A 20815-nucleotide genomic window follows, 5' to 3' on the forward strand; every position below is an offset into this window, starting at 1 on the left:
AGAGAGACAGAGAGACAGAGAGAGACAGAGAGAGAGACAGAGACAGAGAGAGACAGAGAGACACACACACAGAGACAGAGAGACAGAGAGAGACAGAGGGAGAGAATGAGAATGAATAGAAACTAAAGGACTCAACTGTGTTTTAACACTGGATTTCTGTCTCTACCTACTGCAGAGCTTTTTATAGCACCAACAATATAATATGAGACATTCCAGGCAATACCTAACTCTATGATGCTACTTAGTGTACTGTCATATCACCTGGAATAATATTTCTCTTCATCTTATTGTTCTTCTGCACCTTCTGTCTTAAAGCAAAATGCAGTGAGCTCCATATTTACAACGAACCACCTACACTATTATATCTAGCTACTGATTATTTGTAGCCTAAAGGACAAGGACAGGTTGTTGGGTTTTTTTTAGTGTTGTTTTGGAATTAACGAACATAGATTCTGTTTGTGATGAATTTGTTCTTTAAACAAAAGAGGGATATTTGGAAGCCTGCTATTTTCCCTATAATATCTAGTTCCCTCTTTAGGAAAATATTTAGAAATAAAATTTTTCAGTCTCAAGTCCTTTTGTGCTGATCAGAATAAAATAAGCCTTATCAGACCTTAATCAATGTCCTCCTCTGAAATCCTTGTTACAAAGGCCTAACCAGTGCCTAAAATCATAATTTTTTGTGATAGAATTAGGATGGTGACTAGACAAAGGCAGGAGGCCCTTTGATTAATTCAATTAAAAGCAATACTTCATTTCTTTCCTTCCCTGAATGGGTTTAGGGAAACAATTCTCCAAGTAATGTTACTTATTGTTCTGTTTGACAAATCCAAAACTATTACCTAACTTTATACACTTGTTTAATCTTTCTGTAAAATCTGGTCTTTGTTCTTGAACTCTATGAATTATCAGGAGGAAATGGTTTGGGTCAGAGAGATTTTCAAAAGCAGGATGGAGCTGTGTCCCCTTGGATTTCTCTCTCTCTAAGCAGAGATGCTTGAGTTTAGATAATTAACAAATTTGTTTCTGAGAGACTTGTGCATAGTATTGACTTTTTCTTCCACAGAGGTAAGTTTAACACAGGAGGGATATGAAGCTCTCAAAAATGAAATTCAGGAAACACAAAGAAAAACAATTCCAAAGAATAGGAGGAAAAGAATAATTGTCTGAAGATGCCAAAGCTAGCGTAAAAGAACTCATCAAGTAACCTATATTTAATAAAGATATACACAAAATATGGAAGCAAGGGCAGAGACCAGAGAGAATGCAAAATCATGGCATGGGGCTGTAAAAAGAGTGTCAGGAATACTAAATCCCAGAATTAGCTGAGGCTTGCTTGCAAGGAAAGCTCAGCACAATAATGGGTGGATGGGATCGAAAAATTAATGTCATGATTTAGTAAGTGCAGCTAATGCTGCCCTTCCTCCTTCTGGATTTATGGATCTTTGTAAGGAATATTTTTCAGTTTTGACAACCATTAAAATCAAGAATCAAAATAAACTGAACTTACTTATAACCAGACCTTTGAATTGCTATAGCCCAAAGTATTGAAGCAATATTTTCAAAAATAAGGAAGCATATTAGATCATGTCGCTCTCACTAAAATATGCTTAACAATAATAGCAAGGCAAAGAGGTTCTGTACCATTAATAAAATATGATTTTCCAAACTTTATCTTTAGCTCATCCTTTTAATTTCTATTTTTATGTAAATTTTATAATGTACATAAGTATTCGTATGATGGTACATGGAAGTGATATAGAAGTAATAAGCATAGCTAATATTTATATAGTATTTTAGGATTTGCAAAGTGCTTTGCAAATATTCTTTCATTTGATCCTCACAATGATCCTATGAGGTATTATTATCTCCATTTTATAGATGAGGAAACTAAAGTTAACAGAGGAGAAAGAAGAAACGACAATAATCATGTGGGTAGAGAAGGGAGGGTGGACCTTAAACCTAGAAAGACTTGAGCTCCAGTGTAGTCTCTGACACATACTGGCTGTGTGACCCTGGACAAGTCATTTAACCTCTCAAGGCTCTAGGCAACTCTTTAAGACTAATACATTTCAAAGAAGATTCCAACATGCAATGATAGAGAATTTCCTCAACTGACAGTTCCCTATATCAATGAATCAGAGACATCTAGGTCCTATCCCCATTGTGTGTGTGTATGTGTGCAACATATATATATGCACACACACATGTATATGTTTATATGTATACACACATTCATGTACAAGACATACCTTTGTATATATACATATGTATAATTGTGTGGGTCTAAAACCTAGACACATGTGTGTGCTTGCATGCATACACACATGTATGCATACACATGTGTGCATACAGATATGGGCATATTTGCATGCAGATACATGTGTAGATATGCATGTTTTCATATGTATATGCATGCCTGTATAAATACACATATTATACATGAATATATGTGCATATACATATATAGCTATATATATGTGATATGTTATTAAATGTTTTAGTTATAGGAGTATGCAAATTAAAAAGGTTTGGAAACAACTGTACTAGATTTATACTCTGTTGGGTCTAAAGGACGGAACCAATGGATAAACATTATATAGGAATAAATATTCACTCAATATGATGAAGGAAGAGTTTCCTAAAAATTAGAGTTGATTGAAAAGGAACTGGGCTGCTTCATTAAGGAGATATTTCCCTATCATTACACATATCTAGGCAAAAGCTGGATGATCATTTGCCAGGGACATTATATAAGAGATTCATGAATCAGAAAGCAACTATGTATAGTGGAAAGAAGCCTGGGTTCAAGACCCACCTCTAACATCTCTTAGCTGTGTGTCTGGGCAAATTCTTCTCTTTTCTGAGCCTTAGTCTCTTCATCCATGTAATCAAAATAAGAGTACCTGCCCTATCTATTTTATGGAGTTTTTGTAAGGAATGTTTTATTTAAGTTTTAAAGTATATAATTTGTTGGCATTGTTGTTAATTCTTATGATGATGATAATAACTGTCTTCTACTATATTAGCACTGTCTGCAGAGAGCAAAACCCTTAAGATTAAGTTTTCTGTCTGTCAGCCCTTCCAGCTACCACAGACACAGCCCCCAAAGAAGTGAAAACATGTTCAATTCCAGCAACAGCAAGAAATAAAGGAATGTAAGATGGAGCAAGTTCAGGACCGCAATTTGAGATCACATCCCAAGAAACAGATGTTGATAAAAGTCAACCTAACTAGGAAAAACTAGGGACTAGAGGATTTAGAAAAGGAACTAAAGAAATGATCCCTATGATTTATGATGCTCCAGATTGTAATGGTCTAATACACTTTGTTAAACCTAAGTAGCTCATGTGGTTGAGGATTTGCACTTCAATCAAAATATCTTTTCTACATCCACTTGGGAACATAATACCTTACATCCATGTGATTAACAAAAGCAGGCTAGTCCAGGATGGTTGCCAAAGACAGACAGAAGTGTGGCATATCTAAACAAACCAACATGGTAACATATCATTAAAACACACAGGAGATGTTAAGGATGGAAGGTTTCAGGATAAGGGAAAGGTTTTCTGCCTGGGCAGGTCTGGAGAAGCTCTTCAGAAAAAGTGCTCTTTACAAGCCAAAGAAAAGATACACTATGGCCACAGGTAATCCTTTTCATGGACTACTCTCCTCCTGTGAGGAAGAGATTCTCCTGAGAAAATTCCTAGATTCAGTCCCTGAACTTTTTGTTCACATGGCCAACCACAGGAACAAGTCACTGAATTCCTACTGGAATGCTTATCATTTGAGTTGGAACTGAAAAAGCAACATTAGAAATTGTCTAATCCAGGAATTCTTAACCTGTGAGAGGATGGGGAGTGGGGTGAGAATGACAGTGTTTGTTTAATATTTTGATAACCGTGTTTCAATATAATTAGTTTTAATTGTAATCTTATGTATTTTACTTTATAAATTTAAAAACATTATTCTGGGAAGGGGTTCATAATCTTCACTATACTGCCAAAGGGGTCCAGGACAAACACAAACACAGAAAAAGGTTACAAAGTCCTGCTCTAGTTCAACCCCATCGTATTAAAGATAAAGAAATTGAGGTCCAGGAGATTCATTTGTTAGTTCAAGGTCATACACTTTATGAATGATGAACCAGAGATAAGAATCCACACTTCCTAGTTCTCACTTGCTTGCTCTTCTACTATACCATACTATATTTAGTATCTCTGGATATATTTTTAAATTGATTCCTATCTTCTTTCCAACCAAAGAGTTATTTCTATACAGTTATCCTTCCTCTTACAAATAAATACAGAAAATGTTGCTCTTTCCCCATAAATATACCCTTCCCCCACACATACTACAGAACTACATTAAGCTATGCTTTTATTTTTACTTCCTATGTAATCCTTTGTAATGGAGTTGGAAAACAGACTGATGTAAACAAAAATTAATAAACTAGTAAATATTTTGTCCTTATTTGCAATGTCGTTTTTAGTCATAGACTACTCTGAGCATCTAGACAATTTCAATCCCCAAATCAAGAAATAAAGAAAAGGGAAAACTAACAAATGTCTGGGATTAAGCTAAGAATGGAGGGATGTGAACCTATCTAGGTTGAATGCTAAGGAACTGAAAGAAAGAACTGGGCTATCATACCACAAAAATTCACCCAAAGTTACATCACAAGTTTTGGGGACATAACTCTCAGAATTATTATACTGGGATACCGAGACAATCTGTGAAAAGATACACTTTTCTCATCTTTTCAGGACACTGAGTTGAGTCTAGGTCCCTTATTTTTTCCAACCAATAAGGTAACAGGAACCTAAAGGAATAAAGTGAGTCTTTCCCCCCCCCCAAAAAAAAGTCACACAAGTTTAATACCAGGAATGGAAATTGAATACAAATACTTTGAATCTAAATCTAGGGCTCTGGCTTTTATTTAATAATAGGTTAAAAACTGAATCTACAAGAAAATAAAAAGTTAATTGCATAATTGAATTTTAAGTGGGTTTCCTAAGTATAGGACTTGGGACTAGAGCTGATACTCTGCCCCTACCCTACTTCTGCATCACCTAAGAGGTAAAGAAGCAATCTCTTCATGCTATGACACCATTATACCTCAGATTTCTTTTTCCATAGCATTCACACACATATATGTATATATGTGTATATATGTCTGTCTCTGTGTGTGTGTATATATATATATATATATGTTTGTACACACATACACACATTCATTCTAATAGTATAGAAGACCATTGAGCTTAGAATCCAGAAGACCAGAGTTCAAATCCTACCTCTAACACTTAGTAGCTATGTGACCCTGGGCAAATAAATCACTTAGCCTTTTCTTATCTACATTTTCCTCATCTGTGAAATAAGAGGGCTGGACTCAAAGGCTTCTAAGGTCCCTTCCAGCTCTAAATCTATGGTCCTATGATTGACAGATGTCTCTACTGAAGCCTTAAAAATGGTACTGATCCAGAATTTCAAAACTGACCCTAAAAAGAAATTACATAGCATACTTTCCCAGCACTTATCACAGTATCTCAAACACTAGGGCAGCTAGGTAGCACAGTGGATAGAGTCCTGGGTCTGGAGTCTGTATCTTCCTGAGTTCAAATCTGGCCTCAGATATTTACTAGCTGTGTGACCCTGGGCAAGTCATTTAACCCTGTTTGCCTCAGTTGCTCCTCTATAAAATGAGCTAGAGAAGGAAATGAAAAACCACTCCAGTATCTCTGCCAAGAAAACCCCAAAATGGGGTCATGGAGAGTTAGACACGACTGAAAGTGACTAAACAACAACAAAAAAGCATAGTTAGGTAGATGCTTGATAAATGTTTGTTCACTGACCTAAAAAATGAAACTATATTCTGCTTCTCTTGTTCACTAAAAAAGGCAGATGAATGAATATATTTAGAATCATGGAACTTTAGAGATAGAAGGAACCTTTAAGGTAACACAGCCCAAACAACTCATTTAAGATGAGAACAAAATGTGAAGTAATTTCTAAAAGATCACACAATTTATTGGCAAAGTGTAGGACCAGAACCTAGAAATCCTGACTTTCAGAATAAATGCTCTAATCAGGTGGCTACAGCTATTTGGATTCCCTCAGGCTTTGGAGATGACCAACAGAATAGCAATGTTAAAGGAAATTGTAAAGTGGCTGACAAAAATTTGGGCAGTATCCCTCTCTCTGACATTTGCAATCACTTGAATCAGATCCTAATCCAAATCAGGAAGGTAAAACCTAATCCTTTCCTCCTCACTTTCTGACTTTTTTTAAACTGAGTATGGAGAGAAGGTGGAGTTCAAAATCAATTGATTTTTGAACGCACATCTAGAATTTTGTGGTCTGAAGCTAGCAAGACGCTTTCCATACAAAACAGTCTGCCAGCATGCTTAAGATCGATGACCAACATTCTTCTCTAGTTGATTAATTATTCCACGGACATTTGCCTAAATAAAGACTCATTACAGTACAGCTACAAGATAATAGGACAGAAGCCAAACCACCCCAATGACATAAATGAAAGCCAACAAAAGCCCTTTCCTTCTTCTCCTTGCCTTCAGGAAAAAAAGTATATCAAAGCTTTGTTGAAGAACAATGCACTCCTATGATCTCTGGAAATTTGCCACTTCTGTAGGGAATGAAGTAGTGGGAAAGAGGAATGCGAAAGAGGCAAAAAAATGGCATCAAGTCTGTATGATCATGATCCCTGCCAGGAAATTGCTTCTTCTGGTGACCTCCTTTGTAGGGCAAAAGGGAAAGCAGAGGTTTATACCAAGGTGGGTCATAGGTACTGTTGGTTCCTTAAAGCATTGATCTATCTTAAGGTTCAAGGGATCCAGTTGTGAGAAATGATTATTACTAACTGTTGAGGTCTAGGTTTAGGGGTGCTTGAGACCCCCAAATACTGACACACTGGTCCTGCCAAAGGAATTCAACTCAAAACTTCTCTCAGCCAAAGTAAAACAAAGCTTATTAAAGATTGGCCATAATGGGTAGACTCAAGGAGCCTAAGCATTTGTGCTGCTCATATTGACAAGCAGGTCAGAACACTCTAACACAGACTAAATCTGAACTAGACTGAATCTCAGCACCTTCAGGGAGGCAAGACGGATTTTATATACAGAAAGACTGTGGGAGGGATCTAGAGGTGGTCTAGAGGAGAGGCTTGGGGAGGGGCTTGAGGAGGAGTCTATGGACAGAACTGAGGTCAGACTCCAGGAATGGGATTAAGAGTAGGAAATAGCTGAAGGCTACCTGGAAAAGACAGACAACGGAGGGCTAGGCTAGTTTAAGGGTAACAGGTTTGGGTATAAATATTTTGATAGGATTAAGGGTGGAAAGTAGCTGGACAATGGAGGGCTAGGCTAGAAAGATTTAGAGATTTGGGCCTAGCAATAATGAAAGACTTATGGCCTCATCAAGTGGGAAGATTTAAGGAGAGTTCAAGGGGGTTCCCAGAGCCATCATTCTCATCAAGATGCTCCCTAGTCAGGAGGACCTGAGTTCAGATCCGGTCAGACACAACACACACATACACACACACACACACACACACACACACACACACACAATTAGCCGTGTAGCCTTAGGCAAGTTACTTAACCCCGATTGCCCTCCAAAAGGCAAAAAAAAAAAAAAATGCTCCCTAAACCCCTCCTCCAATCACCCCAGACTACTTGTTCAACCCTAGGTCCCTCCCACAGTCTTATTCTATATATAAGATCCATCTTGTTTCCATGAAAATGCTCAGATTCAATCTGGCCCACTTGCAGTAGTGATACAAATGTTCAGATTCCTTAAGAATCTGGCCAATATGGCAGATGAGACTTGGGTCGAATTCATTCAGGCAGGACTCTCATGTCATTATTTTGGGGTTCCATCACCCCTAAACCTCAGCAAAATAACTATCCTTTTATTAATAACTTGCTGGCCTTATTAATAAACTGATTAATCAGGAACTATGTTTTGTGAACCTTTTTAAATGTCAGTTATGGCTAACCATGAAAGGATTAGAGCCTTTCACTCTAGATTCTCAACAAGGAGGCCCCCTCAATTGGACCCACATGGAGGATTTCTCCACAAGGGGAGTTCTCTGTTAGGACTCTGGCTGTGATCTGACTCTCCCTTTTACCAACAAATAAGTTTTATCTAGGTAAACATACATTGTTTATATGTCTGGTTTTGGTGTTTTTTGCCTCAGCTTTTTTCTAATTTTCACTCTCACAGGGAGGCAATCATCAGATAGATGGCATCTACTTGAAAAAGATCCTGTGAAGTAAGCTAGATGGCGATGAGAGAGAGAAAACCAGTGTACACAGTAAAGGCCACCTGGGAAATTTGGAGCGTTAAGGATATTCAGCTTAAGAAACCAATTGTTTGGTAAGCCCCCAAAATACCAGCAATATATTCCAATGTATTCCAAATGTCTTGAAGGACTAGGGTTTGAAAAAGAAGATGCAGCATGCCAATATTCTGGGAGAGAATCTCTAAAACTACAATCCTTGCTTTCAAGCTCTTGGGGTTACATATAAATTAAGCTCTGTGTGTGTATGAAAGGAACTTTTTGAGTAAAGAAGTAGAGAGGTGTGTAAAATGGCCTAAGAATGCCTTGAGAGGCCCTATTCTTAGTGTTTTCAGGGTGAGGTGTGACAAAAAGGATTCTTGCTGTCAGGTAAAGTGAGCAAACTAAGGGAGATATTAAAGTAAGAAAAATACTTTTAATTTCAACTTTTCACTGTCTGGGTCATTCACTAAGGCTCTGTTCAGTTTGTCTCCGTATCCATTTGTGTAAGGTTTTCTAAAGTTAGCTTGTTAAGTAAGGGAACTGAAAAAGCAGGGTGAGACTCTCCCAGGAGGTAGTTTGGGAGACAGAATCAGAGAAAATATCTTTCTCTCAGTAAAAAGGTCATGTTTTGTTTTTCTTTGGATGAAGCTCAAATAGCAGCTTTGTACTGATAAAGATATAAACCAAGTAGCCAGAAAATAGCAAGAACTGATGAGGGAAAGCTAAGTTTTTTGTTATTCCAAAGTTAGATGAATTCAGATTTAAATAAAGTTTATAGATTATATTTAAATTAAATCAAAAGAACTGTCTTTACCCCACCTCCATCCCACAATATCAGGGCAATGTGTTTAAAACTGCAAAAATAAGTTTGTCTTTTAAGACACAATGATCTTGGCTTTAATATCATAACCTTAAATGTAATCACTTTCGGATTTCAGTGATTTGTTTAAAATGTATGTTAACGTTGTAAAAGCTGTTTTTTGTAAGTAATGTTGATAAAGGATGTGAGAAAACGACAGCTCTCTTGATTTCTACAGTGTGAACTCTCTCCAGATTCTAAAAGGTGAGGAGAAGCAGGACAAAAAGGGACAGTGAGTATGATTTTTAATTTGGAAAACTGTTAATTAGACAGTCAAATCTTTTGTAATCTGTTAATGGGGTTTGGGAGGAGCCAGAGCCCCACTCTTGTGTTTCAACAGGAACATAAGCCACAGCGTGTCTCCTAAAAGTTTATGTAATTACTAAAAAACATCTAAGGATTTGTCCCACAAACTTCTTCCTATATTGAGACTAGGAATAGACAATGCAAGTTTCTATCTCCTTTGGAGGGAATGAGCAATTTGGAGATCTTTAATGTCCTAGAGAACACCTGAATTTAGTGATATGAAGATTAACGAAGAGAATGCCCTGGGTTAAAATTAACTCCATAGATTGGGAAAATAAGACATTGGTTTAATAACAGTATGTGCAGTCTGGGACATGGTTGAAATGTAAAGGAAAGTGGGGATAGTGTGAGTAATGGGTTTGAAAGATTAGGAAAGAGAAATAAAGGCTTAAGCAGAAAATCTGGAAGGTAGATGATTTGGGGACAAACTGGGGACAAAACTCCACACTCAGCAGGCAGGCAGCATCAAGTGAATGTGCTCCAAGCCTCTCCTGTCCCTGGATAATTGCTCTGGGTGCCCTTGTGCCCACTTCAGATAGTTTAAAGCATGTTGAGAGAGTGTGAGGAAGTTTGACACTTTTTTTTTTAAAGCAATTGGGGTTAAGTAACTTGCCCAAGGTTATATAAAAAAATTTTGTAGCTTGATTTTAAAGTCAATAGAGAAAAGTTATAGAGAGGTAGGAGAAATTATGACGGGGGACAACATGTGTTTCAAGTCCCTCTTGTTCTATACAATCACTTAAAAATCCTTTGGCAGTAGAATAGCTAGAAATAGTAAATTCCATTATATATTAAATGCTTGGAATAAATAGTCCTTGTATAAAATATAATACTAAATAATTGAAATTATAAGTTAAGATTCTGTATGATAATATTTGGAAAATAGATCTAGGTATAATTGAATTTATTCTCATCTCATTTTAAGTGAAATTTGTTATTTATGATCATGCTACATCAGGAAACTTGTTAGCTATGTGATTTTAAGCCAAGTTACCTCAGTTATGTGATTTGTAATGTGCACAAAGATAATGCCTAATGATAATTTGATAATTTATTGTATTAGATTGTTAGAAATGTGAAACCTTTAATTCTTTTGGGTTGTGGATTTAAATTGTTAAGACAGATGTAAAAAAAATAAGTAGCAAATTAGTAACTGAGTTACAGTACCAGTATTTTAAGATTTCAGGATCCAACCTCAATACTTGGGTGGTTAAAGTGCAGTGATTTAACTTCAATTAAGAACTAGAAACTTCAAAGGAAAAGATTTTTAGAAATCAGTCTGTAACCAGATCTAGCCTAAGAGTAATCATGTCCATCCACTTTTCAGGATAAATCTGTAGGAAGGCCTTATTAAATGTAATACTACATAAATATTGGGTATGCTAATGATCTTGGTTATTGTGAGTTGTGATTATTATATAAAATCTTAAACATTCTTTTGTACTGTTCAATTAGTTAAGTAACTCTGCTTAAGGTTTCTGCCTGGGATAACAGACCATGCCAGCCAGCATTAAATCAAATTTCTTAGGTCTCTGCCTGGACCAAAAGCCTCAGGTTAACCTTGAGTCTTAGGATAGCTTAGCCCAGCACATTTTAAGCTAACCTGATAAAAACAGGTATGAATTTAAACTGTTTGTATTTCCTAGTATATGCAGCTTGAAATTCTCAGGAGGGTGGGAATGGGGAGCTTGGAATACTCTTTATCTGGGCAACTCTTTATCTAATAAGTCTCAAAGGTAGAGGAAAGGGATCCTACCTTCTTTTTTTTTTTAACCTACCTCTTTTAAGGAAGCAGAGAAGAGGTTATTTGGAGCTGGGAATTGTCACTATGTGTCTTTAAACAAAGGTGGGCGGAACTATATGAATTTATGGATGATCTTTTTCTTTTAAAGTGGTAAGAATATTGGATTTCAGAAATTAAAATGTTACCATTAGTGATTATAAATTTGGATTTGATGTGATTTAAAGTCAAATCTGGACCTGAAGGAAATAGAACAGGGTCTGAGAGTTCTTTCCATATCAGTACTATTATGGTAAATTACAACCTCACAGGAAAAGATATTTGTTACTTGGCATTAAGAAATTTATTAGCTATATGGCCCTAAGAAAGTTCTATTTGCCTCAGTTTACTGTTCTGGAAGGGGATAATAATAGAAGCCACCCACCAGGGTTGTTGTGAAGATCACACAATTGTAAAGTGCTTGGCATAGGGCAATAGCTATATGAATGAAATAACTGTTTTTATTGTCTCTTTAATTGGATATAATTGCTTCATACTTGATAATTTTACATGGGTTTTTAAATGTGATCGATATACAATGCCAATGTTGATGAGATGAATGATTTTCTGTGTAAGGCAATTCAGAAGTGCATTCAACTAAATTAAGGTCACCTGATTGGCAATGGGTTTTGTTCCAAGATTTAAATATGTAATATTGTTTATGGTATTGTTATGCTTCTAAATTTTCTCATATTGTGAAATTTGGTAAAAAATTCTATCAGCTACATTGTTAGAAAAACAACTTCTCTTATAATCTAGATGACATCAGATTAAGAATTGTACTGTCAAACAAAAACAGTGGATGAGTTAGGAAGCTGTTAGGTCATTCTATCAGCCTTGCTGACCATGTGTTGTAATATTCTAAAGTACTGTAATTTGAGAAATTATAAACTTCCAAGTTTTGCCTATATTAAGAGGAAGTTCACCTAAAATTATTGTTCTGTTATGAAAATTATGAGACTGTTAACTAAGTTATTTGAGTTGTTATTTTAAACAAGTATTAACACAGGTATTTTAAAAAGAAAAATGGATGTGTACAAAGAAGACCTTGTAAAATCTCTTTTATGAGCCTAGAATAATTCTTGGAACTATCTTTTTTTTTGGTGGGGGGTGATATATATATATGTTTATGTATATAATCTCTCATTGTATTGTACTTTTATCTTTTACAGTAGATCTGACACAGGCATTAAATAACTGTAGAGGCAGACCTCTGGGCATCTGAGGTAAGGGAAAATGGGAACAGAGGTGGGTGATTCAGAATAATAAGAGTTGACATTTATATATCTAGTTATGTTTTGAAACATGTTTTACATACATTATCTCATTTTAACCTCAAAACAACCCTGTGAGATAGGTATTACAGGTGTTATCCCCATTTTACAGATGAGGAAACTGAGGCTCAAAAAAGATTAAGAAATTTAACCATGGTCACACAGGTTTAAGTATCAAAGGCAGGATTTGAACCCAGGCCTTGACCTGATTTCAAGAGAAAAGGGACAGATCCAAGGAAGGAGAGTGCAGCATTAATAGTGAATAGATTTGGGATGGAAAAGAGGAAAGGAAGTATTAAAACACTTCTGTGATTAAAAAAATACTTCTGAGCAGGGGCCGCTTTAAACATGTTATGGGAATTACAGGGCTAAAAAGGCAGAGGGGGTTTGGAGTAGAGGAAGCCATTTCCAAATCGAGAGGGGGACTTAAAACTTTCAGGTTTATATTAAATGGAAAGGGAGTGCTAGTAATCAGCCAGTAATTTGCTAAGAAAAACTAGACTGGAAAGGCACAGGGAAAGATGGCATATTACCATGGCCAGATGAGGTTTTCCAAGGTGGCCAACAGGAAGGGAAAGCCAATTCAAGATGGCCACCCAAAGCACTGGAAAATGGACCTGGGGGTGGGAGATGGGAAAATGCTCTAGGTAAATGTTTATAAGGAAATTATGCTGAGATAAAAATGTCTTTTGGAGCAGCAGATAGCAGGTTATGGAAAGTATCCAAAAGGAATGAGGTAGGGACAGAGTTTGGGAATTTTCAGTCAAGAAACAAAATGGCTTCTCTATTCTTAAATACCCCCCTTTAGAGCCCAAGGGAGGAGAGAGGACACCCCATTTTTTCAGCTCAGACCTTATGGAGAAGGGGGTAAGGAATTGGATGAACAAGGAGACCTAGAAATGGCAATTTAAAGGCTTCATTAAGAAGTGGAATATGGAAAATGGATGAGGGGAAAAAGTTGGACAAACCCCATCTTCAACTCAAAAATGGCCACCTAAAGAGCTTTTGGTGAGGAAAGCAGATGGGAAAAATGGCAGGATTAAGTGTGGGAGAAAGGAGGGCCCAAGATAGGTTCCCAAATATCTTATCCAAGTCATTAAGATGGATGATAAAAGGGAAAGGGGAAATGAGTGACCCTCACTGACAGGACACTCTTACCACCACTACTGCTAGGGAAACCATGAAAACTGAGAAGAGGGAGCATTTGTTGTGCCCACAGAAACAGGAAAAAGGAGGGAAGGAGGGGTAATTGTAGTATTTCACCAGTAGTCATACAAGTACCTGGAAGGCCTTGGAAACAAACTTGTCAGTAAAGGAGCAAAAGACGGCCTCCCTGCTCTAAATTTCTTGCTTACCAACAGCGAGAGAAGGTTTCCTTCCAGGGAACCAAAATGGCTACCACCCAACTGGGATGGGAGTTAAGAAAGAGTGGATGGAATTATAGCTCTGTGGTAAAAAAAAATACCTTTGGGGAAAGGAGGGAGTTGGGGAGGGGCTGGGAAAGGACATTGGGCAGAGAAGGAGGCATCCAGAAAGCATGTTCTGTAAAGCCCTGGAGGACAGGGAGAGGGAGAGGGAGGTTAGGTCTTTTTTATTATCGGAGTCTGAAGGCTACTTGGCCAGCAAACTTGTCACGCTCATCATTAGTGGCAATGTTGACTGCATTAATTTGGCACTCAACATTTACTTCCACGTTGGGGGTCACATTCACGAACTTCACAGCCACCAGAGGCTGTGTATAATTCACGTGGAACTGCTTGCCTTAGTAGGGAAAATACATCAATCAGGTCAATGTTGCCATTGGCAGGGAACATAGCAAAGTCACCAAGATTTTTGGCATCCTCATTCCTCTTCCCTGCACAGGTAACATTCATGCTCTGATTGGCTCCTGCATAGAAGTTGATGACCCTGTTCATCTTGATAATAAAGACACAGGGCTGGCCAGTACTATAGCCATAGTGGGTAGGGTCGCTAAGCCCTGAAGAGTCACCCTGTGTCCTGTTGAACTGACAAGCCCACTTGGGATAGTTGAGAACTCCAATTTCCCCTTGTTCCTAATAGTGCTCCAGGCGGCAGACATCATTCTTATGGGCCTGGATAGAGTCATTGTAGGGCTCCTGGAATTTATCGAGTATCTGCACATGCTGGCTCCACCTCTTGGTGTCACTGAGGTTGACCAAAACCTCAAGGTTCTCTGTTTTGGAATGAATCATCAGGCCCAGTGTTGCAAACTGGTCCTGGTATGTGGGAATGTGGTCTGAGACAGTCTGCAGCATGACCCACATGGTAAGGGCGAACAAAGCAGTTAAAAACCCATAGAAGACTAGGTAGAAGAGGAGGATGAAGGCCCAACTGCTCCCGGCATGGCCCATGAACTCATGAGTCCGCGGTTCCGCACGAACTCTTTCCATCCACAGGAACTCTTTCCATTCCTCCAACACTTGTCCACCGGTCTTCTCCTTTTCATTGACCATTTCTGGGACTGAGGGCTAGGCAGGCCTGGAGAAGGGGGACGAGAGGCAGGGAGAAGGGGCGCTAGCAGGGGCGCTGGATGGGGGGGACCTCCGGGAAAGCTGTGCAATGGGCTAGGAAGACCCCCCATGGAGCCGAGCATGTCTAGCCCGAGGCTTTGCCTTGGATTCTTGGGTGCGATGCCCCGCGGAGGGAGTGGGAGCACCAGAGGCTACAGTGGAGATGGAGAAAAAAGGCGCTAGGCATGAAACTAAGGCAACAAAAAAGGAGGTGCAGTCAACGTAGAGTGGAGAGGAGCAAAGCCCAAATGGGGAATTGCAGTGATGACCCCCCCAAAACAGCCCAGAGAAGAAACAGTGGGTGTAAAATAAGCGACCTGAAGAGGATGTAAGGAGAGCTGGGGTGCAAAGAAGCCACGTGGAGTAAGGAGGGGGTCCCCGAAATCTTGAGTTAGAGATGTTGAAGGCAAAGGTAGAAGGGGCGACATCACACAGTCCCTGGTGAAAGGAAGAGGCAGGCAAAGGTGGCAGCGGCTGAACGCTGAGGGTGTAGGGAGACTGGGAAGGAAGGTGCAGCTGTGCAGGAAGCAGCCAAGGACTTGGGGCAGGGGTCGCAGGGTGAAGGCTCAGCTTCTCAGCAGTGCAGGGCTCTTGGAACTATCTAGTCATAAATTCTTATCAACTCTATACAAGAGTTTTCTGTGTTGTGGAATTCCTGCTGAGTAAAATGGGCATCCTTGCACAAAATGGGAGTGATATTTTCAAGCCAATTTATAATGTAGTGTGAGTGTTATCTAAGGTTATTTATACTTGGTGGAGGTTATATACATCTAGAAACAACTTAATTTTGACAAACTCCACTCATAAAAATTAATTTTGCTTTAAGGGGTGAATACAAAATACCGTTAAAGATGGGTATGTGTATATATGTTAATTTGGAAGTTTTTTCCTAGGGGTTTAAGTGAACTCTCACATATTCACCATCTATGTGGGATTCCAGAAAGTAACTTATTTCTTCATTTTCTAGTGATAAGGCATGAAAAAGACATTGAGTAAATTTTTAAAGGTCTGGTAAACTTTGTTATAGTGATAAGGCTAATTTAATTGGGTATCTTTTTCTTTTTGACTTATAAAAACTGAATCTCTAGGGGCGGCTAGGTGACACAGTGAGTAGAGTGCTGGCCTTGCAGCCAGGAGGACCTGAGTTCAGATCTGGCCTCAGACACTTAACACACACACACAAAAACTAGCCATGTGACTTTGGGCCAAGTTAACCCCAACTGCCCTCCAGAAATTAAAAAAACAAAACAAAACCTGAATCTCTTCCTCATTGTAAACACTTTTTGACTACAGGGGTGTGGTACTTAGGAATTTGTGATGATTAAGAATTTTGGTTTTATGGCATTTTGGGGATTTATAATACTTAAAGACAAATTAATTTATAGAATTTGTTTATTTTATTATTATATATTATTTATATATATTATTATATATAATATATATTATATGCAATATAATATATTATATATTACAAATTAATTTATAAAATATATAAAGACAAATATATAATACTTAAAGACAAATTACACCAACTTTGTCTTGATAAGTTCCAATTTTAAAGATTTATTTTTGCTCTAAGGTTGAATAAGAGAGATATCTGTAATTTTAGAGGTTTCCAACTAATTTACTTCTTGGAAGTTTAGTGATTATTCCTTTTAACATCAGGATAAATTTTAAGCTGTTTTTAAGAAAGGGAAATACTTTTAGGAAGGAATGTCTAAACAAAAAACTTTTGTGTGATTTTTTAGACAGTCTACTAATTTTATTTGTAAGCTAATTATTTTTAAATTTATAGCATTAATAACAATTGTATCCAGATCTACTCTGAGAAGTGAGGCTTTATAGTTTGAGGAGAAAGCTTCTATTTTGGGGGTGGACCCTGAATATTTCATTCTTCATTTTACTAAGTTTCAATAGTTTCATTCTTAGATTTGCTATGTCCTTGGACTGTCTTAAATGGGTACTTGCAGAGAAATCAGCAGTCAGCAACTCAGTGGAAGCAATATCTGAGATTTAAAGCTAGTGAAAATATCTGTCCATATCTGTCCCTGGAAATAAATAGGGAGATTATCTTGAGAAGGCAAAGATAAAACCCTTTTAAATCCATTTTCCCACACAAGAAATCTGTCCACCTTGTTCCATATGGTATAGGCTACTTAGAGAGGTGTTGTCCTCGAGAACCAGTTTTGATACTGTTATAACTATGTCCCTGCTTATTACTCTCATAGCAAATTTCTATTATCATTGTAGACAAAGTGGAAATTTGCCATTGCAATGCTGAATATATTATAGTAGATTAATACTAAGGCATCTAAATTGCTGTAATGACCTGTAAATGGGAAAGATCTTGCTGTTTTGATCTGAATTTGTTGTCATTCCATGGCCTAAGCAAGAGTTGAATTAGTGCTTGAACTTGTCATGATTAAATTCCTGAATATTTCATTCTTTCAGAATGATATGAGTGTGATTAAACAAAGGTAAATAAGCTTGTGAAACAAAGATGTAAATCTATTTAGTTGTGAGGATAAAATCAGGAGCCTCTTCTGTTTTTGTTTTAATGAATAGGATTTCAGTACTGACAGTTATGTTACTAAAGAGTAGTAATTTATGAACTATCTTGTGTCACCCTAAGGGAAATCTAATTTTATTTAAATTTGTTATTTAATCTGGAATTAGAATGTGTAGATATGGATGCAAATGACATGGTTTAAAGGGATTCTGAGAGCAGTATTCTGGGTTTATGTCCATTTGAACATGGTTAATAACTGAACATGTTTTACTATATATATGAAACATTATCTAATCTGTATACAATTTTGGGTTATAATATTTATATATCTCATCCCAAATTGTTTGTTGTTTATTATTGAGCATCTTAAAAGCAATTGAATTTAGGGATAAAAAAGTATCCACTTAACATGAGTACAAGTTATATCAAGATAGGATTTTTCTGTGATGAATTTCTTACTGTTACCAATGTGAGATTATAGTCAATAATAATGTGATCCCTGAGAACTGAACCCACCTGAACTCTGATTATTGGAACTTGCTATTTAAGACCTTATGGGACTATTAACTGATATTATTCTGAGTCTGATTCCAGGGATGATCATCCAGAAATGCTATTAAGCCAATGATCCATGATGCCAGCCAACTCTATGGGGTTTTATATGCATAAACTGCAGATGGAATTCTCATGGGAAAGTCTGGGAGAATGACTGCTGACATGGGTTTAAGGTAGTATTCTCCTCTCAATTTCTCCAATATGACATTCCTCAGTGGAAAATATCCCACCTGGCTCAATGCAGTTGGCCATCCACATAACTTCTGCCTGGAATCAATATCAAAATAAGGAAACACTTTCCCTTATGTCCCTATTCTTCTATGGCAAATTTCTATAATCACATCAGATGATCAGTATGAACATAATATTAAATCTTTATCTTATAGGCTAATAGTGGAGAATATCTGAGTTACTATAATAAGATGCCAGGTATAAGATTTGAGCTATTAAAGAGATAACCACTTTTGTTAGGGGCTATTCATTTGAACATTGCTAGAAGTTGAAAATGGTTTTATTATAATAACTAACTTGATATGTAATTTTAAAACTGATTACTTAGTGTATTTATATATACCATGCTTGAAACTTTTGTTACAATTAAGTTGATCTAGCAACTTTTAAACAAATTCATTTTTGTATTAAGAGTCTGTCTTCTTATAAAAAGTATCCTGTTATTCATTCCTTAGTGGATTCTTATCCTCCTAATGGGGGTGATGAATAATGCCAAGTAGGAATGAATAAAGTTAAGTATAAAAATTGGGCTCTAATTTTCTGTTTGTATCTGAGTTTCATGTATATATCAACATGACAACTGACCAACATAAAATTGTAAATTCCCTGGTCTAAAATGTTCCAAATTTTATTTTCCAGTAATAGACATAGGGCTTGAGCTAATTTTCATTATCTGCCCTGGTTACTGGCAAAGTAAATTTAAAATTAAGATCAATTTTCAAGGAAATTTTTAGCAGAGAAGAGAATTTCTACACGTGACCTGAGCTGGAAAAGAACTACCCTGAGACCACATCCAAACCACCGTACTGCTTCAGATCCTTCCAGAGGAACTGAAGGAGATACATTTATGAATTTTACTTTGCTGTTTACTTTTTCCCTTTGCACCTTTTATCTGTATGGTCTACTTATCAAAGGGGGTTGCCCCACTTTGATTTTGGCAAAGTGCCCCAACAATTTCTCCCTTTTTCCTCTCACATTGTTTCCCCCTTTAAGTCCCATAGCTATAAATCCTTGATGAAGTGTTTGTCATATCAGTTAGTGATTCACTGAGGAGGCCACATCTCTCAAGAATCAAATGAGGGAATGTAAGAAATGACTACTAATAACTAATATTTTGGGAAGATTCAGAGACTCTCCCCTTCTTCTAAATTCCTCACTTTAAACATTCAGTTTTTCTTCAGAAGGACATTACTGATCATGAAATTGTACTGACTCTCCTTGATCTTGGTCAGTCCCCACCCAACCTCGCAAGAATTTAATCTAAGGTGGGGAAGCCCACTGTGTTCTATTCAAGCTTAGGTGAAGACTGATCCTTTTGCTAGATAGCCCAAGACTGGGAGTGGTCTGGTATAGAGATATATTTCTCTGTCCAGGGGTGACATCAACCCCTATTGGAAGGATATATAACTGAGTCCACTGCCATGATTGTCTAAGAGAGATGGCCAAATGATCATCCTTTTATTAATAACCTTCTGGCCTTATTCATAAAATGATTAAATTACCCAGAATCTATGTCTCCCGAACCTTTCTTTTCTCCCAAACTCTCCTCTCCTCCTAACTTCCCTATTACTGCTGAGGATACCACCACCCTACCAGAAACCTTTATAACCTGACCCTTTACTACTGTTCCACACACTTCACTTACACGAATCCAGTTTCACTGACCTTGGTGTTCTCACAAGCTCTGCATCTCTCATCTCTTGACTCCATCTCATCTGCAGTAGCAGTGTCTATCCCCCATGCCTGAAGTACTTTCCTTCATCACCTCCTCCTCAGCTTCCCTGATTTCATTCAAGGCTCAGTTTTAAACTCAGGATCTTCAAGAAGCCTTTCTCCATTCTCCCAGCAGCTAGCACTAGCAGATGGAAATTATTTTTCACATACTTTTTAAAAAAAAAAAGTTTCTTATGGCAAATCCAGCAAAATCAACATTTTAATTTCAGAGTTTAACAATTATAAATGCTTGTGTGCATTTAGTCAATCAAGAATACATCAAAACAAAAAAGTACAAGTCATGAGAAAAAGTGCTCAGGCATTGCTTTACCATCAGGAAATAATTAATAATGTTAAACTATCTAGCACACTGAACATCACAAATTGCAAAGCCAACATTTTAAAAGATGATTCTAGTTGAATATTACAACAAAAACAAAAGATAGTAGGAGTGTGTTAAGATGATTGCAGTCCTTCACTCATCTGCTACTGCATACAAAAGTCAGCATTACAATGAAGAGTATTCACTGGCTGGCTCCCTTTGTGAGGTTTGATACTGAACACCACCTCAGAAATGATCCTCACGGTCTTCATTCAGAGCTTTTCAATCGTAATGGCAACTTTCTTGAGATGTGTCAAAACCCACCAGTTCTACCCAATCTATTCCTTTAGTCCCCTCAACAAAGATAGCTTATCTGATGAAAGAGACTCATTGCACACACTTGATATTTCCATGTTTAACAATCTAACTAGGA

The 20815-nt window shown here is 37.3% G+C and overlaps 1 protein-coding gene and 1 pseudogene across 11 annotated transcripts in view; both read right to left on the reverse strand.

Moving 5' to 3' along the window:
* Window positions 1-20815, reverse strand: part of LYPD6B (LY6/PLAUR domain containing 6B) — a 242919-nt gene that overhangs the window by 130056 nt on the left and 92048 nt on the right. The gene's annotated exons all lie outside the window — the stretch shown is intronic.
* Window positions 11150-15423, reverse strand: LOC138145080 (sodium/potassium-transporting ATPase subunit beta-2-like; annotated as a pseudogene).

The sequence above is a fragment of the Petaurus breviceps genome, unplaced genomic scaffold, assembly GCF_028583685.1.
Source record: "Petaurus breviceps papuanus isolate PSGF00001 unplaced genomic scaffold, PetGlider_PUasm1.0 90723, whole genome shotgun sequence".
NCBI classification, from domain to species: Eukaryota; Metazoa; Chordata; class Mammalia; order Diprotodontia; family Petauridae; genus Petaurus; species Petaurus breviceps.